At 34.4% G+C, this 6,161-nt stretch overlaps 1 protein-coding gene across 1 annotated transcript in view; it reads left to right on the top strand.

Annotated features, from left to right (window-relative positions):
* The window catches only part of PROS1 (protein S (alpha)), a 112,277-nt gene that overhangs the window by 19,109 nt on the left and 87,007 nt on the right, over nt 1–6,161 (top strand). Inside the window, exon 2 of the mRNA XM_006864656.1 lies at nt 1,090–1,114. The gene's annotated coding sequence lies outside the window, so the exon portion shown is untranslated. The remainder of the gene's footprint in view (nt 1–1,089; nt 1,115–6,161) is intronic.

The following is a 6,161-nucleotide window of genomic DNA, read 5'->3' as shown; positions in this document are numbered from 1 at the left end:
TCCCTGTATCTCAGAGCCCTGCCGTTCCAAGGTTGTGTATATATCTTACTTTCCCTTCCACTTTCATGCTATGAAAGACAACACTACTGTCTGAATTACCTGTTAGTAGATCTCATCCTTATAAACCAGAAGATATTTCTATGTAGGTTTATATGTAAGAGGAGGAGAGTGAGTGCTTTGACATTACTAGATGAAGATGTGCCCTGTATTTGTTATATTGGAATATTGAGTATGTTTTTTTCCATAGAAACGCTGTGTCTTATGAGGAGTTCTTATGATCTGAATGCTGTTCATTTGATTCATTAAGGCTTAAGAACACTTTTGTGAAATTACCATCACAAATTTTTAACATTTTTCTTTCTTCACTAAAGCATATTCCTTATTTTAAATTGCTGGTTTACAGATAATTTTTTAGTACAAAACCAATTTATAACTAAAGTATATATACAAAAAATGCTAAAAAAAAAAGTCCACGTTTATGTACTTCAAATTATGTCATTATTATTCAACATTAAGTTATATATATATTTACTTATCATGATGTATCTGTAAAACAAATAAACCAAACCCATAGCCATTGATTCCAATTCATAGTGATCCTATAGGATAGAGTATAAGTGCCCATAGGATTTCCTAGGTTGTGAATCTTTATGGAAGAAGACTGTCACATCTTTAACCTGATGAGTGCTTGGTTTTTAACAGTTCACTGCTCAGTCACTGTGCAACTAGTCATAATTATATGAAATACATGTTACAAAGGTTGTTGTTGATGATTATTAACTGTGGCCAAATTAAAAAGATTTTTAAAAAGGTGGGGGCAATGTATAATTACATCCATCTTAAATAGAGTCTGTCTTCAGATTAGGAGCTCTTGAAGCATGAATTAATTGATTAATAATATTTCAACCTAAGCATATTACTGATGTATTGTTATTGTTCATCTATTACAGAAAAAATTCTATGATGTAAAAGTTAAAGTCATGTATAATTTATGGCCTCTTAAATGTAAAAACACATTATAAAATTAAATTTCAACTTTATTTTACTAAATGTTTACTAAAGTAATTTTTTTCTTTTCTTTCTTTCTAGGATTATTTTTATCCAAAATACTTAGGTAAGTTCAACCTTACCCAAAATACTTAGGTAAGTCCTTTTCTTTCTTTCTAGGATTATTTTTTATCAAAAATACTTAGGTAAGTTCAAAGGATATATATAGTCTTAGAATGGGCCTCAGAGATAGAGTCTAGCCTCTACCCTTACATTTCAACCAATATATTTTCATTAGTCTTAGAAGTGAAATCTTGTTCAATATTGAATTTTGCTGTTTTTTTATTTCAAGATACACAGGCAAATTGAATATTAAACATGTAACATCTTGACTTTTAGGTTTTTTTCATTCTCAAGTTTTTCTCAAAAGAGTTCTTGAAGTGATGCACACTTATATTTAAGTTTTTGTACCAGTCTATTCTTGAGAATTCTATGAAATTTCATGGGTTAACTTTAAAAGAAAGGAAAGATAAACACAAACATTGATCCACTGAGGATTTATAAAGTTCATTAATAAACTTCTCTTTTTTGCAAATCAGTATTCTACCCATGGTCTACTTTTGTTATTCTAGCTTCTCAGGAATGTGGTAGCATTCCCAGATTCAAACAGATTAGATAACTCTGCTTCAATTTGTTTTAAGCAACACAATCAAACTTTGCTATTTTTAGATATTATACTTAGGAACTTGCTAAAATTTATATATAACTCCAAAATCAATACTCATGGTTCTTTTAAAATTTTTTATAGACAGGAACGTTGTGTCATCTTATGCACATACTTCCAACTGATGTTGAACAAAACAACACTTTGCTATCTTGTTTTAGCTCTCACACTAAAAAAAAAATAGACATTTTCATTGTCTATTTACTGCCACATTTTCCACAGATTTTTGTTTTTATTGTGATTATGCTGTTTAATATGGCCCCTAAGTGTAGTGATGAAGTGCTGTCTAGTATTCCTTAGCTTAAGAAAGGTGTGGTGTGCCTTACAGAGCAAATGTGCATGTTAAATAAGCTTCATTCAGGCATGAGTTGACCATGAATTAAAATTAATGAATTTACAATATATATTAAAGATTTCTTAAACAGAAACACATGAAACAAGGTAATGTATTGATGGGCTTATGGAAATGTTGTGACCAGAGGGTTACAGCAGGCTAACTCTATATTTCTCCTATAGCAGTAGGTCAGTATTCACTAATTCAGTGTTCACAGTGACCTTATAGTACATAACAACGATTAACAACAAGAATCAACTGTATAGAAATATTTTATATTAGTATTACCTGGGGAAATTGTCAAGATTTCCATAAAGTTGAAGTTTAATATGTACATCTCTCTCTGATATATTCTTTGTAGATCTAGCCCACATAGATATGCTCTTACTGTTGTTATGTGCTGTCGAGTCTCCTCTGACTCATAATGACCCTGTATAGGGTTTCTAAGGGAGGCTGGTGGGTTTGAACCAGCAACCTTGCAGTTAGCCATCTATATCTTATACCACAGCTTCCACCATGACTCCAGATGTCTGAGCTCTTATTCTTGTTTGCTGTTGTTAAGTGCTGTAGAGTCAGTTTCAACTCAAAACAACCCTATATAGGGTCTCCAAGGAGAAATTAGTAGGTTTGAACCATTGACCTTGCAATTATTAGGCTCAGAATATTCCCCATCTGCATTTTTCACTTCATTATAATTTCAGCCTATTTGAGACCCTTTGACTCCAGAGAAATGAAATGCAGCTTTTGTTGATAACTAAGTATTAGTTCTTAATAAACTGCAATTATTAATAAAATTTTGCAATTATTTATATTTGACTCTCATTTCTAGATCCTATCTAACCCTAGAAGATTTGAGAGTTTGAATGTAATCTAAGACTTTGCTTTTGTTTACTAGTTACTCCTTTTAGTCATGTTTTCTTTCTGAATAGGCTCACAGAGAGTTTTGCAATCATCTGGAAACTGGTTGGGGGAACTTCTGTATGTTTTTCCCTTACCTAGGGAGGCTAACATTGAAATGATGGTATATATTTAATTAATCTTTCAGGGCAGTCATTGGGTACCTTGGAGTACTTATTCTTCCATTTTTAAATTGTGTGCTGATTCTTATTTATGTAGCACAGTCTGAACCAAAAAGACTCAACTTTATTATTCTGCCTCTTAGTTCACTTTTCACCAACTGCAGGACATCAGCCAATTCAGTGGAATCTTTCCTTAGAATTCTATTCCATGGCTCATTTCTGTTCTGTGAGATACTGAGTGTTTTCCAGCTGGCTTATTATAATTTCTTTTTATGATCACCAATTATTTTTGCAGAATGGTAACATTATTTAACCTCTATGAAACACATTTTTCACCCTTGTGAAATGGATAGTAATGTTTGTAGCAAGAAATAAAATGAGAAAGCATTTTCAAAACTCTTAGTAGGAGGCGGGGCTTGATGGTAGACTAAGCAGAAAGGCTGTACAGATCTCCACCAGTAAAAACATGGAATACTGGATGCAACAGGTTCATAGGATGGTCCTGGAACTTTGAACATCAGATAAAAGGACAAATAAGGGGATCGAGTGCTTACCAGGGGTAAGATTTGGAGCAGAAGCAAGAAAGGAGGCTTCTGATTTGTAGCAGCCAATGAGTCCCAGTGCAACCATTTTGAATGAGAGTGAGCAGATAGAAGATCAAGAAAGCACTCCCATCACAGAGGTCTGATGGATCGGCAGAGATAAAGGTGTGAGTATTTCTTTTATGTTCTTTTATTTTCTTCTGTCTACCCACTTTCAAAGACAGTACAAAACCTGCAAAAAGAGGTCCAGATGATCAATACTAAAATATCAGAATTGGACAATACCCTGAATGGGCAAAAGAGTAGAACTGAAGGGATGGAAGCTAGAATCAAAAAGCTTGAAATAAAACATCTCTCAATACTGCTAAGATAGAGGACCAAGCAGAAAATAGAAGGAAAAAATCTGAAGAAAGCCTAAGATTCATGTAGGGCATCATGAAGAGGAATAACCGATGAGTGATTGGAGTTCTAGAACAGGAAAAATCAAAGAAACCCACATCAAATATAGCCAAAGAGCTTCTGGAAGAAAATTTCCCTAACATCCTGGAAAATGAGAAGATAAGCATTCAAGAAGCTGCATGAACCCCAGGCAGGATAGGCCCTCATCAAAACATATCATGATCAAACTCTCCAAATTCAAAGACAAGGAAAGAATCCTGAAAGCAGCTAGTGAAAAAAAGAAGTGTTACCTACAAAGACAGGCCAATAAGATTAAGCACTGATCTCTCAGCAGAAACAATGCAGGCAAGAAGGCAGTGGGGAGACATATACAAAACACTGAAATAAAAAACAGCAACAAAACAACTGCCAACCAAAAATCATATACGCAGCAAAGTTGTCAATCAAATATGACCATGAAATCAGAATATTCCAGGATAAACAGAAATTAAGGGATTTCATAAGGAGCTCTGGTAGCGTAGTGGTTATGAGTCGGGCTGCGAGCCTTAAGGCCAGCAGTTCGAAACTACCAGCCGCTCCGCAGGAGAAAGATGAGGCGTTCTGCTCCCATAAAGATTTACAGCCTCAGAAACCCTGTACAGGGTCACTATGGGTCGAAACCGACTCAACGGCACTTAACAACAACAAGGGATTTCATAAAAGCCAAGCCAATGCTTCAAAACATATGAAAGGGAGTTCTTTGGACTGAGAACTAAGAAGAGCAGATGGCAACCAGAGATTAATGTATGTGGCAATACCACCCGGAACTCAGTTGAGGTATTTAAGAGTCCAGAACAGAATAAAACTACAAGAATGAAATCAGGGGATATGGGAGATAAATCTATGATCAAAGCAACTACAATGTGAAAGAAGGGAAAAGTATAGGAATAGAGATCCAGGTGATGAGAAGATCAAATAGATTTCAGGATAAAACAGATTGTTTTAAAATGAAAAGAAATTAATAGAATATAGGGTAATCTCAAGTAAACTTAATATTCCACAAAGAACATGGAAACATTGAAACTATGGGGAAAATTGACAAGAAAAGCATACACTAAAAATGAACTCACCACAAGAAGGCATGCAGAACAAAGAAACTAGCAGCACCACAGAAAACAACATAATGGCAGCAATTAACTCATACCTATTGTTTATTTTACTGAATATCAATAGATTGGAGTCCTGGTGTGGCGCTGTAAGTTAATGCGCCGGACTGCAAAGCCATTTGAACTTCAAGGTCGGCAGTTCAAGCTCACCATCTGCTCCTTGGAAACCCTATACAGGGTTGCCTATGGGTTGGAATTGACTTGACAGCACTTAACAACAACAACAACATCAACAGATTAAATGCATCAGTCAAGAGACAAACAGTCGCAGAATGGCTAAGAAAACAGGATCTGTCAATATGCTGTCAACAAAGCACTTTACACACAAAGACAAAAACAGATTAAAAGTTAAAGGATGGAAAAAATATAGCAAGCTAATTGCATAAAAAATGAGCAGGAGTGGCAATACTAATCTCTGATAAAATGAACTTTAAGGCAAAAACTAGTATTAAGAGATATTATCTCATGATTAAATGATCAGTTGAACAAGAGGACATAACCATAATAAATGTCTATGCTCCCAATGAAAGAGCCCCCAAATACATAAGCAAAACCCTAGTAGAATTGAAAAAAGAAATTGACAAATCTACAATAATAGTGGGAGATTTTAATACACTACTTTCAAAAAAGGAGAACAACCAAAAAGAAATTCAATAAAGACACAGAAGAACTAGACAACTCAATGAACAGACTTGAAGTCATAATTTTGTACAAAGCATTCAACCCAATAACAGCACAGTACATATTCTTTACCAGTAAACAGGAAACATTCTCCATAATAGAACATGTGTTATAAAGCATCAGGTCACAGTGTTACAAAATTAGAAATCAACAATAGTAATATCAAGGAAATAAAGTAAAATATATGGAAACTGAATAACACCCTGCTTAAAAGCTACTGAGTAGTTTAACAAATAAAAAGTGTATTTAAATATTCCTAGCTACAGAGGACTTGAGTGGAGAGTGAAGCATCTAGCTGATAAGAAGAGAGGGCCTATACATAAGAACACC

The sequence above is a fragment of the Chrysochloris asiatica genome, unplaced genomic scaffold, assembly GCF_000296735.1.
Source record: "Chrysochloris asiatica unplaced genomic scaffold, ChrAsi1.0 scaffold00068, whole genome shotgun sequence".
NCBI classification, from domain to species: domain Eukaryota; kingdom Metazoa; phylum Chordata; class Mammalia; order Afrosoricida; family Chrysochloridae; genus Chrysochloris; species Chrysochloris asiatica.
The sequence above is the reverse complement of the archived record's forward strand: the minus strand, read 5'-3'. Positions and strand labels throughout refer to the sequence as shown.